Genomic DNA, 19658 nt, shown 5'->3' on the forward strand with positions numbered 1-19658 from the left:
GCTGCACCAAGCTGAAAGTTTGTTTTTAAGCACAAGGTTCAGTCGCCTTTGTTGCTGCCTCTCCTGCTCCCACTGCAGGACAAAAGGAGGCAACAGGCAAAGTGCTGACAAGGAAAAAAAAAAGTCATTAAACTTGTAAGACTACTGCATTTGAATGGAACAATCCTAGGCAAAGAGACAGTAGATATTACCCGGGCAAGCCCGTATTTCATGCCTGAGCTCCACAGAAACAGAAAGCCAGATCAAGAAAACAAACTAGAGGGGCCAGGCCCAGAAACAAGCCACAGAAGCTCAGCAACAAGCAAGCAAGCGTGCAAGCAAGCAAGTGTGCAAGCTCACCTAGCTGGTGTTTCAGGTGTCCAACAGGAGGAACAGCACTTGCAGAGGACTTGCTTTTCCTTCCAGCAGCAGTCTGTGCTTGTCCTGATGCACCTGCCCTACACAGACCTGTGCAAAACCAGGGAAGACAGGAGAAGCCCTCCAGCATTTTGGGACCCCACCGGCAGCAGCCACAGCCACAGCCATCCACCTGAGGAGGCTTCATGGGACTTCATCAACAGTTTAGTTGCCTTTAAAAATGTCAGTAAAACCAGAGAGCGCTAGGGCTTAGATGGGGAATAAGGATAAGGGCCTACATGAGGTAGGGGCTAAGGGGAGGAGACCTCTCCCTGCCACAAAAATGTAGACAGCTTATCTATTGTACCCTGGGGAGTCCCTTCTGAAGGCTGTTTTTTCTTCTTTTCCAGGAAGGGAAAGGAGGGGGCAGTGTCTTTTGGCACTCTTAGTTAAAAGAAAAACAAAAAAAAAAACACACACAAAAAAAAAACCCCACACACAAAAAAAAAATAAACAAGGAGACCTACTCTCTGTTGGCCAAACCTACAAGCACTTTTTCTGCCCCCCTCGATGCAGCACATTCTCCAGCTGCCTCCTCGCTGTCCCCTAGCCTCTTTCACCCCCCGGACAAGGCCCCAGAGGGAGGATATCAGGGCAGATCCCACCCCACAATGGGGAGAAAAGGCGAAGGAAGGGGATGACATGTGGGATCCCTCAGTTAAGTCAAGCATTTGGCTTCACAACTCCATCCAAACACCAAACGGGGATATTTTTCTTCTTGGTTTAATTCAAGGGTGCCCATACTCACAGCTTTTGTTTTAACAAGGTCTGCTTTGTTAAAAACAGCGTGAGTGCGTTTTCCAATTTAACATAGACGGAAACCAAGGTACAGCAAGGGATGTTTTTGTCATTTCAGAAGACCTTTTTTATATATTACACATCCACAACCTCCAAGAAACTCACCTACCACACATACAACCTCCCCAGCTGCCACTAATTATTGCACTTTCTCAGGGCCATTTTTACCAGACGGCTCCTGTAGCAGCTTTCCTATGTTTCTTTGCTGGATTTTGTTCCCTGTCCTTCAGTCTCTCCACTTTTCTACAGCTGGCAGGGGCCGGACAAACTTGCATCCAAGACAGAGTGACTGTCTGCCGGCAGAAAAACTAATACAGAAAAGATACTGAGTTTCCACAGTAAACCACCAGTCTTTGTCCGAAGTCTTAACACTTCATAAGCTTTTTGCAAATTTTTTTCATACCCAGCTTCTTCCTACAAGCTTGGAGCACCCTATGTTTGGAGACTTGTCCCACACCTCCTTGTCCAAGGATGTCTATTTGTAGGGGCCAGGCAGACAGCTGAAGCCCAGCTCTTCTTCTAAGCATTGCCATGGGAGAACTAAGCAAGCAACATCTACAGCCATCAGACCTTAACACCGTGCTACAGAGCCAGCAGCACGTTAACCACAGATGGCCCAAGCAAGCTGAAGTGAGTAATGTAATTAGTGAACCACTAAATACCTCCACGGTCACATGCTTCAGTGACTGTCCTCAGAAAGGCGTGAATGGCACACTGCATCTATGCCCAAGCTTTTAACATCAAAATTAATTCATCCTTGACCTGAGATACAAAAAAAACCCCAAACCCCACCCACACCATGGATTTGGTCATCAACTAAACTGATGACTGCTGGTCAATACCATTCAAGCCTTTCCTTGACCCATCACAAGCCTCACACATAACATACACCTGATACAGATGATATATACGATGACAACACTGCCAAATTTCAAGTTCACATTATCCAGACAGAAATGCATGCAGTCATCACGAAAACTGGTGCAGACCATCAGAAATGAAGCAAGAGAGGAGAATCAGCATTTGGGTACCTCTAAATTAGAAGACACAGTCTCTGATGCCCTGAAACATGCTCACATTGACATGAAATCCCTTACACTGGAGCATCCACAATGAGACATACACCTCGTTGTGGATGCTCCGGCGTAAGGGATTTCACGTCAACGCCAGTACAAGCTGCTACGCAGACGTTTAACCCAAGCACTACTGCTCATACAACTAGTTGAAACGTAAAAGCCCAAGGTAGTAGCGAAGTAAACCTTCGCTTGTGTCTAAACCATAACTTTTTCCCCATTCTTAGGTTGTGGTTGCACTGGAGATGGATAGCAGTGGCCAGGTGGCACCTGACCGATGGCCCGCCTAGGCAAGCTCCATGGCCATGCTGGTCAGGGCCACCTTTGAGACTCGCACCATCCAAAGGTCTCAGGGCCACTGCTACTCATTGGAAGGGCAAAATAACACATTGCTTGGCTCCCTCTGGAAAAAACTGTTAAATATGAAGAGGCTGCTGCTGGCCTGCAAAATCCCCAAATTGCACGGTGCTGGAAGCTGGGAGAGCACTTTGGAGAAGTGTCAGTAGCACCTGCCCTGGTCTTGTACTCATCCCTAGGACAGAAGGGTCTGGCACTATTTAGTAGCCTTCCACAGACATATTTCATGGAAGAAAAAAAAATCAAATATGATGTGAGAGTGTATTCACAAGACCCCATGGGAAGAGGGGGCTGCACGAAAAACCGCCTCGTTCATCCAGTTTGAGCCTACCTTCAACTCATGTCCCAGCAGGTACCTCCAGACACTCACAACTGACCAAAGGAAAACTGTTTTATCACTCTCACAAGCTTCTTAAGCTTTCCTGTGATGCAAAAAGAACATTTCCCTGAAATCACATTTTGCCAACAAACAGTTTCCACATGCAGAAGAAAAGTAAAAATTTCAGACTGATTCAAAGTTGAAAGCTAAACAGCTTTAATTTGGGAAGCAAGGATGAAAATGTGAATTGCCAACAAATAATTCTCCAAAGTAACACAACACACACACCCCCTCTCACACCCCCACGTGAGCAAGCCCCAGACACGACCCTTTCAGAGAGGACACATGCCTTGTGTCTACCCACATTAGAAGGGTTCTGGCTGAATAATTACAATTAATCCATTACTTAATCTCCTAATCACTTCTGAGCAAACAGCATTCCTGGACATTTGTTAATGACACATTCATTTTCATACCATCCTACTGATGAAAATTTAGCCAAGAAAATAAATTGAAAAATGGCCAGGTAACACCAGTTACCTCATTCAAAGCTACAAGCAAGAAAGATTCGCAGCCAAGGCCTCGTCCGCAGCAGCAACTCACCGTCGCTGGCGCAGGCACCAGGAGCTCCCCTGCACCGGGGGTCTCATGGTCGATCGTCTCATCACCCTCCATTTCCAGCTGCTCAGGCTGGGTTTTAAGTGGCTTGTGGTCCATGAGCTGCATCAGCAACTGGTTACGCAGAGTCCCCCAGCAATTCCCCTCTTACTCAATACATTCCACCTAACACATATATTGCAGATTTAAACACACAGTGAACAAGTTTAACAGCCCCATGGGATGCGATAACTAGGTGTTACCAGGAAAGTCTGCAAGCAGATGAGAGTAAGAATAGACATTTAGGCAGTCTTTGTGACACCTCAGTTCTGTGTCTCGCTTGGTAGGTTTAGGAAAGACCTCTAACACTGACTTTTTTTGGTTTATTACCAGAGGAAGGAGAATATTCCAGCATGGGAACCCTGAAGCTAAAATTAAAAACCTATAATTTGGGTTCAGTAGCAGTTGGTATAATTCAGATCCCAGCCACAATGAGAGGTCTCCAACATTATCAACTGTCAACAATTATTACTGGCTAGGCACACAAAACAGCTTTGTTCTGAACTGGAAGCCACAACTGCAAGCAGCAGTAATTGCTACCAAAGGCAAAACACACAAAAAAACCCCAGCCTTTCCATGCAAAATACTCTCCGAAGAGGAATATAGGAATGGACACAAAAGTCTTATCTCCACTTACATCTTTAAAAAACAAAAAAATCCAAGACTGTATACTCAGCAGAGGAGGGGGCTAGCAAGAAAAAGGGATCCCAAAGACACCTGTTAACTATTCTGAGCTGAACGCACATTTAATGAAACATCCCATTCGTTAGTTATTGAACTTTCATTAGCAGTTTAAGGGAAAGCTACACATGGAAGAGATGAAATGCAATCAATTTCTCCTGAAATTGCATACATTTCCACACTAATCCTCAGCAAGTTCATCCCAACCGATATTAAAAACCCAAATCAATTAATACTAATTGCTCACCTTATTTTCACAGAGGGATCTTCACACTTCAGCAAGCCTCAAAAAAAAAAAAAAAAAAAAAAAGAAAAGAAAAAAGGCTATTTGTACAAAAGCAATTTACTTGTCTGGTCTTTTTATATTCATTTAGCTATGCACTTAATTATTTTGGCAGGTAATTCTGTCAGCTCAAGTTTCCTTCCTCACAACTACCCTTTTGCAAACTGACAGCACGAAGCAATCACGTTTTTATAACCCCACAGCCTATAGCAACAGAATAAACAAAGTTTTCTGAGTCATAGGGCGAAATCCCGAACCCACTGACTTCATTAGCGGATCTGCCATTAAGTTAATACAACTGGTGTGACCTTCCCAGGAGACAATGATGACCAAGTGAGGAAATGTATTTTACTAGCAACAAGCAAACGTAGCAATATTTACGTTCAACACAACACATACATTTTTAACACGTGCCATACAGATAGCACAGAGTAAACAGAAGCTACATTTGTCCTCCTCTGCTGTAGGAGTACAACAGGTTCTCTCACCATCACATGCTGAGTCCTCAAAAGAGGTTTTCTCTTCCTGCACTCCATATAGCCATACTATACTTCAGCACCACCCCCTATTAACAGGTCTTGAAAATTTTTTACACAGGTCCATTAATGTCTACAAGCAAAACAAGACAAATAGTTTTTAAAAAGAAAAAAGTCACTTAATGCTGACCATCTTTCTTCTTGGTTAGTGTTATGGAGAAAATCTTGCCAAAATGGCTCTCAAAATTGCTAAGTAACTTGGAACTGCATGGCCCCAATCAGTCACTGCGTCCCTAAAACATGCTGCACCCCTCGCCCTGGGGACAAGTAGGTGTCAGTACCAGTCAGGCTCTGGGGAGGCTTTCCCAGGGGCTAAACAACAAGCACAACATCTGCCTAGCCTCGACTGCTCCTGGGGTTTCCTCCTGCCTCCAAAATCACCACAGCTAGCTCATGTCTCACCTGTCCCAGCTCCCACAGATGTAGAGGATGCACAACAACGTAAGACAGCGCCAAGCTGAAAACCTTTGGTTCATCTGGAAGGAGATAGCTCAGGCACCAGAGGCAGTAACGGTGGCAGAGATCCTTTTGGGGCTCTTTTGCTTCAGCTGTATCTGAGCAGCCAAGAAGTGACTTAAGCAGAGCTACTAACAAGGTGGGGATGCAACAACCTCAACTCATTTCTCGCATCATCCAGTTTCTGCACTTTCTGCATTGTTTTGCGTTTTTCCTCCCTCACTTGGTCTTGGCTAATACTGCAGGGAAGCCAAGTCTCTTTAGGGAAGATGCTTAACCTTTTTTTTGCTCCCGACTTGGAACAAGTTAAGTATCGCTAGTTGTCTTGCTGCTTCGTCACCATAACAGCTCCCCGTCTCCCAGCACAGCAGATATCATCCCTCTGGATGAAAACCCACTGTCATCTCTTAAAAGCATGATGATAAAAGAACATGATAGTAAGTAGAAAAATTAACTGAAGTCAGCCCTCTCTGCATTTTTTTACTGTGGTTCTGCAGATCACCTGTCACACAGTCAGTGGAGAACAGTTTTAAAAGTGCGTCTGCAATCGTGTCACACAGGCACCTACCCAAACTCTAGGGAAGGTCCATGATGAAGGAACAAGCTACAAATAGAGGCCTCCTGCAAGTTATGCAGGTGCAGACAGAAATGCAGGTAGGGCATGAATTAAGGTTTTCATAAAAGTTTCAAACAGCACTGAAACTCTGCAGGAACTCATCGGGTGGTTAGGAAGCAGTACCCTTAAGGTTTTAAGACATGCTTTTCATAAGCAAACTGAGCTGAGGAGCTGATGCGACCGAACAGAGCCCTGCTGGAGTGCTGGCTGGGACACGGAGGGAGATGCCTTTTGCCCAAGGCTTCACTAGTGACTAACAGCAGTAAGTTACAGGGAAAGTGCCGGCAGAGAGGAGAGCGGTGGGGCACAGCACGGAGAGCCTGTCCTGTTCACAAGGCCATTCATCAGGAAGGAATGACTGACAGCAGGACGGTATGCTTTCAAAGCTCAAGGGGTTTCCACAGCCCAGGAGATGAAAGCGGTGCTGGCATGGGAAGAGGTGGCAAACAGGAGAGAGAAGGACAGGCTTTGAGATCAGGATGGCAAGAGGTGAAGTCGGACGGGAAGCAGTCGGGAAGCCTGCCTGGGGTTAACGAGCAAACCCATATCTCTCCCCAAACCATGCAAAGAGATAGAGGCAGGCACAGGATTTGCTTTAGAAGAAGCAAAGGGAACTAACCATGATGGACTAGGGGAAGAGATAATTCGAAACAAAAAACAAAAACACTGCTGCTACGATAATGGATGGGTCCAACAGACAAGCAGTAACTGGATCCAAGCAGGAATTGCCCTGGCTTGCTGAAAGCCTGGTGTCTGACTGAGCATTGCTTATCAGGGAGGGTGGGGAGCCAGACGGGGGGCTAGTGTGATGACAAATGCAGAGGGTCAGCCAGGTTACTGTACACAAAAAAAACACCCACAGGGGGGATCAAAATGCAAAGTGGAACTTCCATAACATCTCAAGTTTTCTTCCCGTTTTTCTCTGCAAATAAAGACAGACAAGATACAGGCAATCAAGTATCCATAGGAGTACTGTAGAGGAGTGCTGGTATAGCAGGAAATCATGGGCAAAGTATTAGGCCACAGCTTTCTGTGGCCACAGCTTTAAATCTCTAGATGTAAGATGTTTTGAGTGGGAGATGAGAGATGTTTTTCAGCTGTGGTTTAACTTTAGCCTAGAGATATGCAGTTGCTCTACAAAGGTAGTTCCTAAGAGTATTTTTTTACAACAAAGGGAGAGGAAACTCCAGTCATCTGAGAGTGCTATTGTTAGCCAGTCTGAGATGAAATGGCACAGCACTGACTGATAACGATGCAGGATGAGATGGGTCTCACATTAGGGAAAAAGACTTCTTTCCTTAGGTAGTTGGCTTGCAGTTCTCCAGAAGCAGCTATGGAGCATGTATGGCTTTACATGGGGAGAGCAGAAGAGCTGTTTCTCTCTGAAAAGACATTTTGGAAAGAAAACTAACAGAAAGGACTTGTTCCAGATAGGGAAGCACTGCTGCAGTCCCTCTATTCTCCCCAGCAAAGAGCACATCTGCCCCCACCAGCACGGGGGTTTTGCAGGAGCCCTCAGATGAGCCCACAGCAGCGGGAACAGCGACAGCAGAGCGGGAACTTGACAGTTCCTGGCTCCTAAACCTCTCCAACAGCTCTCTTCACACCAGCACCAACTGTTGCCACGCCTGAGCAGCTGCTCCTGGTACCACCGAGCCGAGCCCGGACCTTCTGGAGCAGCCACCCACCTCCCATGAGCCCTGCCACTGCTGCTGCAGGGTGGCATCACGCTCGGCCCCAAGGACCCTGGCATCTTCCTATGCTGTGCCAGGAAAGGGGTGCATTGCAGGTAATGCAAGGTCAAATCCAACCTTGGAGGTTGCCTCAAACTTTCTGCAGTCAACTTTGTCTTCAAGGAACACCCTCCAACAGAGCAATCAAGTTACTGCACAACACAGACCCACTTTGCATCCACGTCTTTGCCATCATTCTGCAAAGGGAAGGACTGCCCTGCCCTCCAGTAAGTCATACAATTAGGCAAAGTAAACGAGTTGTCAGTAAACCCTTGATTGTTCAATGAGACATCGCTAATGGGAAGGCAAATGTACACCACCAGAATCCATGACATGATAGTGATAATTTTCAAGTTATGCTTGATGTTTCTGTGATGAAGCTGTTTTCAGTTGCTTTGAATCTTCTTCAGAAAAGTCAGTCTTTGAATCAAAAAAAAAAAGTCGTGATTGTTCTGAGCTCAGATGCATGCATTTAATCAGTTCAGGTGTTTAAATTATTTATCCATGAGGAGGAAAACTGTACTAATCTTAGGAACAGAGCATATGAAGGGGAAAAACAATTGGACATAAAGACATGCTGAATAACGTGAAGCAGTAGAGAACTCTCTCAGGCCCAAGATAACTGTGACCAAGGGTGTTTCAAGTATTTATGTTATTGCAGCCTGGGCTGCAAAACTCAAAACACAGACATTTGCTGCCACTAGAAGAAATGGTTCCCAACCGTAAGGCAAAATAATTGTTTTCAACAAGCACAAAGCCCCAGTTGAAAGTTGGTACTTCCCCTAGTTTGAAAGGGCAGAACTTTTAAAATGTTTTTTCAAAACCAAAAACAGTGTCTGGGGAAAAACAGAACACTTATGGAAGAATAGTTCATGAAGTATAACATCCAATGCTCTGGACCAGACCATCTCTCCTCATCACTTAGGCATAGACAATAACCTCTTGCCTTTCTTCTTTGACCTTAACCTTCTCCTCCTCCACCTGGCTTTTCAAAGCCAAGGGTCCACCCAAGCTGCAGGGGAGACCTCGCAGGTGGAAGATATACAGGGTGGGAGCGACAGCCCAGCCCACTGCAGCCTTGTTAGATGGCTCCCCCAGCAATGGTCACCACAGAAGCAGCTGGTCAGGCACTACAGCTGTAGGTCCCCAGGTGGGCTGAAGGGCTGCGGTGACACACCAGGACACCTGGTTAAGAATACAAGACCTTCCCACCACCCTTACTCACTGCCTGCTCTTCCAAGGGAAGAAATGCTTAAAATAAGTCCGTTTTAATGTTAATGGATTCGGTTTCTCATTCCAACTCTCAAATGCCTGGTCCCCCAGAAGACTTGGCTTTAGCCACTGAAATTAATGGAGAAGGTCAAGAAAGAGGTGTATTTACACCATGCACTGGAGAAAAGTAAGACTAGGTGTCCTGCTGCCAAGATAGACACTTTTACGCAACGTTGAACCCCAGCGTTGTACCTTCACTTAGAAAGACTTAGCCAATTAAGTTGATAGCACAGCACAAACTGGCACTTTCTGAGCATGCAGGAAAATAAACAGGCAGTTCTTATTCCAGCAAAGAATCTGGCTCTTCTCCCAGCTTGTTACCAGCTTTCTCTGCCTCACCACCCGGCATGCAACATCGCCTGCCATGGAGGTGGGTTACAGCTACTGAGCAACAGCCTGCTCCTATGCGAACAAGCTAAAATCCTGTCTTGGTCTGTGCCATATCGCAAAGGTTGGGCTGACTACAGAGAAAACAAAATCCCTACCTTTGCTCAAAGAGACCCAGGGAGAAGTTCAAGGTATTTCAAAACGCACTTCAAGCCATTGCCAGCTGCTGTTTCAATCATTTTGTTTCTATAATCTGGGCAGCACACCAAAGATCACAAGGTTTGGGTTTAAGTTTCATTTAAAAACCATCTCATAGGAGAAGAATCATTCCTCCATTTTATTAAGCAAAAACCATAGGCTGCTGACAATGCTATTATAGGCGGCAACATCAATGGAACATTTTATATATATATATAAAATATATAAAATGAAAAACATTGAGCTGGAAGGTTACTAACAAAAATACAAAGGAAGACCCCCGAGACATTCTCTTTGTAATTCCTTTTTACACAAGCCAACACTTAAAGCCTCCTGGCTGAGATTCCCCAGGTAACCTACAAACTATTTTATGGCATCACTGCTCAAACCAATCTGAGTACCCAGTAGGGCAATTGATATGGGAATGACATGCCTATTATTGACAAAATTCTTCACAGAGCAAGGAGAAAACCTACAATACAGATACATCAACTTTTTTGAAAGTAACATTGGCTCAAATTGAGTTATAATGGGAAAGTGACCTGTTTTGACGCCAAAGGTCCTTGGCATTACTGCTCAGAGGAAAAGCGTCCGTGAAACACTGCAAGAGGGACCCAGTTTCACAAGAAGCAGCAGCCAAATGAGAGGGGAAAGAGAAGGAAAGAAAAAAAAAAAACACACCACCACCAGACCAGCCTCCAGCACCACGACCTGCCCAGCTGCTCCCAGGTACAGGGGATCCCGAGTCCCCTTCCTTCTTAGGATCAATTTTCCAGCCATGGGAATCCTTCATTTGATGTTTGCTTTCAGCCGACATCAGCCTTTTTTACTCAGTTTTGCCAGATTGCACTTTTGTCATTAGTTCTGGTTAGAGATACAGATGAGATGGCACTTCCACTTTTTTTTTTTCCCCTAAAGTGCCTTATGCTGTAACTCTATGGATAATTACTTTGGGGGCTGAAATTTCCCATTCTTGTTATTGTCGCAGAGGTACATATCTGAAGAAGATCTGCTTGGTCATTTAAGGTTTTTAAACATGTTCTCAGATAAGCACAGCTGTGTTTTTAACAGTAGCTAAAATCACAGAATTTAAGAAAGGAAAATTCGATGTGATGTTTCGTGCTTTAGTTAACAGTCTTCCAATATACAAAGCTCCAGTTGCTCTGGAAACTGTAACTTGGACACAACCATGTAGATACATCAACCCCCCGGCTATAAATGAAAACACTTTAGCAACACTGCACGTTTGTGTGACAAACACTTTTAAAAACAAGCATTGCATCCTGATCTTCATATAGGGAGGGCACATCCTGCAGCCCTCCACACAGGGCACAGCTCTCTGACTGCATTTCTTTTAAGTCCCAAGAGAAATGACTGAGCAGGAGCCAGGAGAGCGTGTGGACCTACCATCCAGACAACAACCCTTCAGATAAGGGTGAGATGGGAAACACAGGTGGGTATTTGAGGGATATGCCAAGGATACAAAGCAGGGCTGTTCCTTCCTGTGTTTGCATGGTGCCTATCACACCACAGGCACAGCTGGAAGCAAATGTTGGTACCAAAAGGAGGACTCAGAAGACAAATGAACATGGTGGACAGGCTGGGATCTGGTACACAGAGCCCTCAGCCGCTGGCCCAGGAGAAGGCAGCAGGAAGGCTGGAGCTGGGAACGGAGCAAGACGACAGCCATCAGCGAAGGAAAGTGGAGGGGGATGCTCAAAAGCAGTGTAGGAGGAATGAGTGTGGGGTGTTCGCGGAGGAGGATTAGACACAGCACAACACCAGAAGCCAGAATTTTTTTTTTTTTAAAAAGGGGGAAATATTATATACGTAAATGATGGCCTGAGTGCTGGTTGCTGTGGAAACCATAACTTTGAATTCAGTGGCTAAAACCTAGCATTGCTATTTATACCATGCTCCTCACTACAGCACGAGAACTTTGAGAAACAGAGAGCTCTGGTACCAGACAAACACGGTTTTTTCCCCCCCTTACATGCAGTAATCCTTTCAAACGATGCCTCGCAAGGTTTTTCCAATGTTCCTGGCCACTGAATGACTACACGGCATAATCATGTCTGATAGAAAAAAAAAAAAAAAACACACGCTGTCTTTCCTCCTCCAAGCCAGACCAGATGAATCACTAGACAGACATCAGGTAGGATTCACTGAATTCTACTTTGGCCAAGAGCAACTGAAGAAGTGAAAGAGGCCATTTAAACCAGCAGTGTATCTTGTTTCCCTTAAGGCAAATTACAGTCAGCATCACATAAGATTATGGAGGGCTAGATCCCAAAGTCAGTTATCATTAAAGATGATAAGCACTGTATCTGTTTAAGGACTCCAGAATATTGCCTTTTAATATACTAGAAAGCATAGCTGGATCACTAATACAAGAATAACAATAACAAAAAGGCTATAGATTAAACTCCTGTCGGGAGAATCCCTTTAAAAAAATTTCATTTTCGAGTTGCACTGCTGTTCAATAAGGAAACGGCTTTTTCCTCCACGGGAAACGTGATTCTGGGGCAGCAAGTGTTCCCACAGCCTAAGTGGGAGCAAGACTAATCAGCCTGTAACCAAAGCAGAGGTGAGCCAAGTCCCCACGGGTATGTCACATTCCTCTTCCACCTCCACCATTCCAGGCCCTGGAAGGGAAGAAACAGTCCCATTCCCCACCCACCGCTAATTCATGTTTTACCTCCAGTAGTACGGAGGTGCCAACATAGCACATTCATTGCCACTACCAAGTATACACGATAACTACCACGGGGGTGATGATGAGGTTTTAAGACAATTCCCAGGACCTGCGCACACATCAGTCCCCAAATCAAAGAGCTCGTTGCATACAAGGGCGATTAAGGCAAAAGCTGAGAAAGAAAACCACAGCGCTTTCCAAGGTCACTCGCACCTTCAAAATCCCATGGGACTGTCCCATCCATGCGGGCTCATCAGGAAGCAGCAAGGACAACCGTTATGTGCAATCCGATAAGCAACAGTCTGCCTGAACGAGGCAGCTTTTGCCAGGGGAAGGGCAGCCGGGGACTGCGCAGGGACAGGAGCAAGGACCCGGCACAGGGGCTCTAACAGCTGCCGAACCAGGAGGGGTGGAAAGAAGTTGCTCTCTGTGGGATTGGGCCCTTACGGCTAAGGTGAAGGAGGTCTCGTTTGCCCTCGTTCAATAATTTATATCACAGCATTGAAGTGTCATTGAAGTTGACAGAAGCATTTTAATAATACAGGAAGGGGAAAAGATACTCTAATCACAGATTAGGCACCCAAGTAATCACTCCATAGATCTCAGCCTCCCCTAATTTATTCCAATACATTTTTTAATCAGAATTTCATACATAGCAAAATGATTAACAAGTCACGAGTACTACCTATTTCCTTGCTGTAGCCAGCTTCCACTAGCCCAGAGTCCTCTGGCTGCCGCGGAGAGGGGGAGGTGGGAACGAAGGGCCGAGGAGGAACGGAAAGTCGGTTTCTCCCAGCGCTCCCCAATCCGACAGGGATTTCTCCCAGCGCTCCCCAATCCGACCGAGCTGCGCACTGGAATTACGCACCCGTTCCTGCAACTCTATTTAAGACCGCATTTGGGCCAGCGCTTCCCGTCAAGCCCAGGACTGCGAGCACCGGGCAACTGTCCCTAACTTCGGCAAGGGCAGCGCGGGCAGGCTGTGCCCTGCCTTCAGCGACCCGCAGGCGAAAACCCACCGCCCGTCCCCGACACACGCTCCCTACGTGACACCCGCCTGCGTCCCCGCACCGCGGCCGTACCGTGGCTCCCCCGCAGCAGCAGCATCACCCGGCGGGGAAGGGACCCGGCGGCCGTCCCCGCCCCGCGCGGGGCCAGCACCGGCTGCCGGGGCTCTCCGGGGAGGGGGGGGGGGGGGGGGGGGGCGGGAGCCGACAGCCCCCGCACGGACCCCGCGCAGACCCCCGGGGGGCGGCGGTGACATTTTAGGCGCAGGAGCGGCGCTCCCGGAGGCCGGCTGCCGCAGGGCCGGCTCCGGAGCCGAGCAGCGGCGGGGCCGGACCCCACCGAAAACCCGGGCATCCTGGCGGGGCCACCCCCGCGCCGCCGCACCGGCGGGGGGAGCGGCGCCGGCTGCCGGCGGCCCACACCGCGAACAATAAAACGGGCCCCGGCGGGCCGGGCGCCCACCCGCCCGCAGCAGAGCAGCGCGGCCGCGCCCCCCCCACACACCCTGCCCGGGCCCTCCGGTGCGGGCGGCGGCAGCGGAGGGGCTGCGAGCCGGGCCGCGGCCGCGGCGCGGCGTAACGCCCCCGGCGCGGAGAGCTCCGCCAGGGCGCACCGGCGTGAAGGGGGATGCCGTGTGGCGGGGACGGGGGCGCGATCCGCCGCCCACTCACCTGCCGCGACTGGGCTCGGCACCGGGGGTCGCCGCCGCCCGCCCGGGAGCTGCTCCCCTTCGCCGCCGCCGGGCGCCCGCGGCCGCCGCCGCTCAGAGCGCGCCGCCACCAATAGGCGCCGCTGCCATATTGTTACTGCCGGCGCTGCGAGGGGCGGCGCCGGCGGCCGCCTTGGAAACCGGCGGCCACTGGCTGCCCGGCGAGTCAATCCGGGCCGGGCGAGCCAATGGGCGGCGGCGGCGGCGAACAGCGGGGCGTTCGGAGTTGGAATGTTGTGTGACAATGGCCCACGCGGCTCCCAGGCGGGAGGGGAGGGGCCGCTCCCCGGGGGGCGGCGGGGGCGGGCGGCGCCGCGTGCGGACCACCCCCCACACCCCGCCGCACGGCGGAGCCCGCAACAAAAGCGGCCAATGGGGGGCGCGGGCCGCCCGCCGCGCGGGGGAGCCCGGCCAATCGGGGGGGGGGCAGCGGGGGGCGACGGGCGAAGTTGGCGCGCGCGGCGGCGGCGAGCGGGATTGGCTGCGGGCGGGGAGAGCTTGACTTCGAAGTCACACCGACTTCTGAGGCGGTTGGGAGCCGTCCTCTCACGGGTCCCGACCCCCCTCCGCCGTGTCTCCTGCCGCACCGCCCCGTTCGGGGAAGAAGGTTCCTCACCGCTGCGAGGGGGTCGGGAGCCTCGAGAGGAAGGTGCCTGACCGCCCCAGAAGGCGGTGGGACTTCGAGGGGGTCGGGAGCCATATGAGAGAAAGGTCCAGGCCGTCAGGTACCTTCCTCTCACGGCTCCCGACCCCCTCGAAGTCCCCTGGAGCAGCGCTGAGCTTTCCCCGTCTCTCCCTCCTTCATGTTCGCCACCAGACGTTTATGAGGAGCTGTCGCCCGGCACGCGTTGGTGGCACTGGGTCGTTCAGCCATCCCTTGTCCACGCTTGCGTTCCTCGCTGCGGGCACCATCTCACGCCATGTTCCCCTTCCTTCACTGCCGTTTACCAGAGACCCCTGAGCACCAACGGCTATCTACAAGGCTCAGAGATGCAAACAAGGCGCAATGGCTTTTCCCTCGTGCCAGCTTGCTCCTGTGGTATTTCTGCAGCTAAAGATTTTGAGGCAATTTAAGCCAGTGCTTTAGCTGTGCATTACACACACAGACTCCGTTTGATGGGACGCAGGGAAGCCAGAGAGCACCTTGTCACAAGCATTACCCTGGCTGCCAAAGTGTTGGCGTTTTTTTTAAGTAATGACTCAGCTCAGATCTGGATAAGTACATTTTAAAATGCATTAATAAATAAACATGAGCTGAGTCTTAAACTATTTTACAAAACCTGCCAAACCACACAAGTTGATTTTCAAACACAAAAGGTGGAAGCACCTCCCCATCAACTCTGAAAGTCAAGATGGGGAAATCCAAATCAATCGTCACTGTTAATCTTAATGCTTGGACGTGTATCGAATAAAGAATATTTATTTTCAAATAGTGTGTATTTGTTCTGTCTTTTAAAAACAAATACAAAATCTTAACTATCTACTCACTAATCACTATGTTGCTTGCAAATCAAATCCAAATATAAAACATCAATTTTCTTCACCAAGCCATTGATTAATTAATGGCAGGTTTTAGATAGCATTACCACACCAAGCACTTTAGTCAAACCATTTAATCAGCAAGATTAAATGCAGGTCCTTTCCTGACATTGATTTTTAGGTAAAATTCCCCACTGATTCAGCCAGGAGATCTTATTAAAATTTGATAGTGTGCTACAGCCCCAGATTAGGAGAGTTCAGCTAGTTAAGTGGCCATTCAGAATAATCGTACGAAGCCAAGCAAGTGACAGCTACCCCAGGTGTGCACTTTGTGTTACAGCTCACAATCGGTAGCATAACTTAAAACCAGACCTTCAAGGTGTCCGTCATCTTATAAACAAACGTATCTCATCAGACTATGGGTTGCATGTCAAAATCTCCACGTACCCAAGAGCCATCCTAGCCCCGCGTAGGGCTGCTGCACCTCCTACAACACCCCAGACCAGGAGGCCAGCCATGGCCCTCGGCCACCTCAGCCCCTCAATCACACCAGGACCACAACGGGAAATCATGCTTGACCAACCTGATAACCTTCTACAGTCATAGACTCATAGAATCATTTAGGTTGGAAAAGACCCTTAGGATCATCAAGTCTAATCGTAATGAAACGCCTGGCTCGGTAGATGAGAGGAGAGCAGTGGGTATTGTCTACCGTGACTTCAGTCTGGCTTTTGACACTGTTTCCCATAAGGTCCCCATAGACAAGATGATGAAGTATGGGCTGGATGAGCAGTGAGGTGGAGTGAGAACTGGCTGAACAGCCAGGCCCAGAGGGTGGTGATCAGTGGTACAAAGCCTAGTCGGAGGCCAGCAAATAACGGCGTACCCCAGGGGTCAATACTGGGTCTAGTCCAGTTCAACATCATTAATGATCTGGATGATGGGGCAGAGTGTACCCTCAGCCAGTTTGCCAATGACACAAAACTGGGAAGAGTGACACAAAACAGAGTCGTGCTGCCATCGAGAGGGACCTAGACAGGCTGGAGAAATGGGCTGACAGGAACTTCATGAAGTTCAGCAAGGGGAAGTGCCAACTCCTGCACCTGGGGAAGAACAGCCCCATGCACCAATATGGCACCCAGCTGGAAAGCAGCTTGGCAGAAAACGACCTTGTGCCTCTGCAGCAAAAGTGGCAAATGGCATCCTGGGCTGCATTAGACAAAGCATTGCCAGCAGGCCAAGGGAGGTGATCCTTCCCCTTTATTCAGTGCTGGTGAGGCCACACCTGGAGTGCTGTGTCCAGTTCTGGGCCCCCCCGTACAAGAGAGACACGGACACACTGGAGAGATTCCACTGAAGGGCCACAAAGATGATGAAGGGCCTGGAGCTTCTTTCCTATGAGGAAGGGCTGAGGGAGCTGGGACTGTTCAGCCTGAAGAAGAGAAGGCTCAGGGGGATTTCATCAGTGTATGTAAATGCCTGAAGGGAGGGTGCAAAGAGGATGGAGCTAGGCTCTGTTCACTCTAGGCTCTGTGCCCAGTGACAGGACCAGAGGCAACGGGCACAGACTGAAACACAGGAGGTTCCCTCTGAACATCAGGAAACACTTTTTCACTGTGAGGGTGACTGAGCACTGGCACAGGTTGCCCAGAGAGGCTGTGGAGTGTCCCACCTTGGAGATACTCAAAAACCATCTGGGCAACTGGCTCTAGGTAGCCCTGCTTGAGCGGGGTTGGACCAGATGCCTTCCAGAGGTGCCTTCCAACATCAGCCATTCTGTGATTCTGTGGCCAAATCCTATGTACCCTGGCTTTCCTCCCCTCCTGCAATTATATGCACTCCTTCCGTCTTGGGCTCTTTACGCCTGATGCATGCCTCATTTGCACCACCAGCACCTTTGGCCACAAGTGCAACCTGGCCACTGAGCAGGTGCGAGTCACCGGCTCGGCCAAGGGGTGCCAGGCAATGCTGCTTTGTCATCACGTGCCAGCTAAGCCTGGTGACCTTGTGTCCCACCAGGCAGGTGTGCCTGGCACAGCACTGCTTTATTTCTGTATATCCTGCAGCCCAGGATCACCTTCTTCCGTGTTGCAGGCAGCTCCACACAGCCCAGAGAAAATCTGCCCCCTTGGTCAGCAGGCTATGCTTGGCTCCTCAGCCAAGGTTTGGGCATTCTTGATACACACCTTCCTTTGTAACAACGACTTGTGAGCCTTTAAGGTCTCACAGCCTGGCTATTAGTCGTATGGGTAATGAGATTTGTAACTCCAATTTGATTTGCCATTTTGGAAAACTTCTAGTGAAAGGGAAGGGAAAAGGCATGGTAAAAAAAAAAAAAAAAAAACATCATTTCAACTCTCAACCAAGGTGAAGCTACCAAAGACGGCAGAAGATCCCCCACGCAGCATGGCTGCTTTGCCCAAGCAGTGGTTGAGGAAGGCTGTATCGCTTCCTAGATTTGGCCAATACCATCCAGCAGCAGAAAGCTTTGACGATGAGCTGTCCTCACAGAGCAAAATCAGGACAAGGAGCCAAACGCTCCCGCTTCATGTGATACTGCAAAGAAAAGCCAGAAGGACTGGATTAAGCTGAGCATGCTGAATTGTCCATGCGTTACAGATGAGACTACCAAGCTGCTACCACCCCACAGGGTAAGCAAAGGAATTCAGAGACAGCTTCACTGAAATGAGCCGGGGGGGAAGGGAGAAAAGCAGAGAGGAGAGTTGAGGTATCTTAAGGAGGGCTGAGGAAGGCAATATGGTGCAGAAGATCTTCCTTATCACATGGAGCACCGGTGGCATCAGTGGGACTGTAAATCACAGGAAAGTGAAGTTGGAAGGGACCTCTGGGAGCCTCTAGACCAATCTCCTGCTCAAAGTAGGGCTAGTTTCAGTCAGGGAGGCTGTGCCTGGACTTGCCTCGTCAAGGTTTGAATGTCTTCGAGGTTTCACAGCTTCTGGGCAGCCTGTGCTCCTTGCACACCACAAGCTCCAGCCTCTAGCTCTGTGTCCTTCCACCGGACACACTCCAGTCTGCCAGTCTCCCTCTGGTGTGGGAGCAAAACTGCTCACGGTGCTCCAGACTTGGCTTTCATACGTGTCCTCAGCTGTCAGCATGCTTTGAGACAAGCACAAGGCAATAAATCAGGCAATCGTTTGGCAAGTCCTGTTGCACCCTGTCTCCTCCATTTCTCAGCCTATGGCTCCTGCAGAGCACCATATAGCCCCCCAGGCTCCTCTCACACCCAGTATCTACTCTGTCCTATAGGTCCTCTGCAGTACATGGAGAAGAATGGTAGATCTAAGACTGAAGAAAGGCCAGGACATTTTCTAGCAGCTTGTAAAGCAAAACGGTAGCAAGACCCATCTGGCAGTGTCCGGCAATCTGAGGCCAGAGAGGTGCTGTCGCCTCCTGCCACCGTAGCTCACGGCACTGGCACGCTCCTGCTTCAACACCGCTGCAATTCTCAGCAGCTGCCCCAGAACAGGGGGAAACCGAAAGGGTCAGGAGTATGGACCTGTAGGTGACACCTACTATCAGACCCGACTGGGGAACATTGCTGTTGCCGCGGAAAGCTCCAGGTGTCTGAGGGAAAAAAGGGGTCGGAGACTGCAAGCCCTGCAGGCACTGTTTTCCCCTGCTGCGGGGCAGGCTTGGGCGCACACCGAAGAGCAGGGCAGGAGAACCGTCCCCCCCTCCCCAGCGCTGCCACCCCCTCCCCAGCACTGCCGCCCCCTCCCCAGCTGCCTGTCGGGCAGAGCTGACTGCACAACTGGGGCTTATGCCAGCTAATATAGGCATATTTTTAAGTAATCCCACTTCATTAGCTACTTTTCCAGGGCCTCGGCATACAATGAGTGAAATCCATTAGTCACCTGACAGTTCTAGTCATCCTGCATGTCAAGTCCTATCTCTTCATTTATATATCCAGACTGTTATGGCAAGCTGGCGTGCTAGTTGTACCCCTCCACCCACTCAGTGCTAATTTAAGAGTTGTTATTTCTGGCTCACAGTGATTGTGTGCATAAAAAGTTCAGTTTCCTCAAAAAAATTTTAAAAGGAAGC

General features: G+C 49.3%; 1 protein-coding gene across 1 annotated transcript in view; it reads right to left on the bottom strand.

The window, feature by feature from the left end:
* TIAM1 (TIAM Rac1 associated GEF 1) overlaps nucleotides 1-14201 on the bottom strand; it is a 194372-nt gene extending 180171 nt beyond the window's left edge. The window contains exon 1 of the mRNA XM_075517327.1: nucleotides 14077-14201. The gene's annotated coding sequence lies outside the window, so the exon portion shown is untranslated. The remainder of the gene's footprint in view (nucleotides 1-14076) is intronic.
* Nucleotides 14202-19658: the final 5457 nt, after the last annotated feature.

The sequence above is a fragment of the Mycteria americana genome, chromosome 1 (genome assembly GCF_035582795.1).
Source record: "Mycteria americana isolate JAX WOST 10 ecotype Jacksonville Zoo and Gardens chromosome 1, USCA_MyAme_1.0, whole genome shotgun sequence".
Lineage (NCBI taxonomy): Eukaryota > Metazoa > Chordata > Aves > Ciconiiformes > Ciconiidae > Mycteria > Mycteria americana.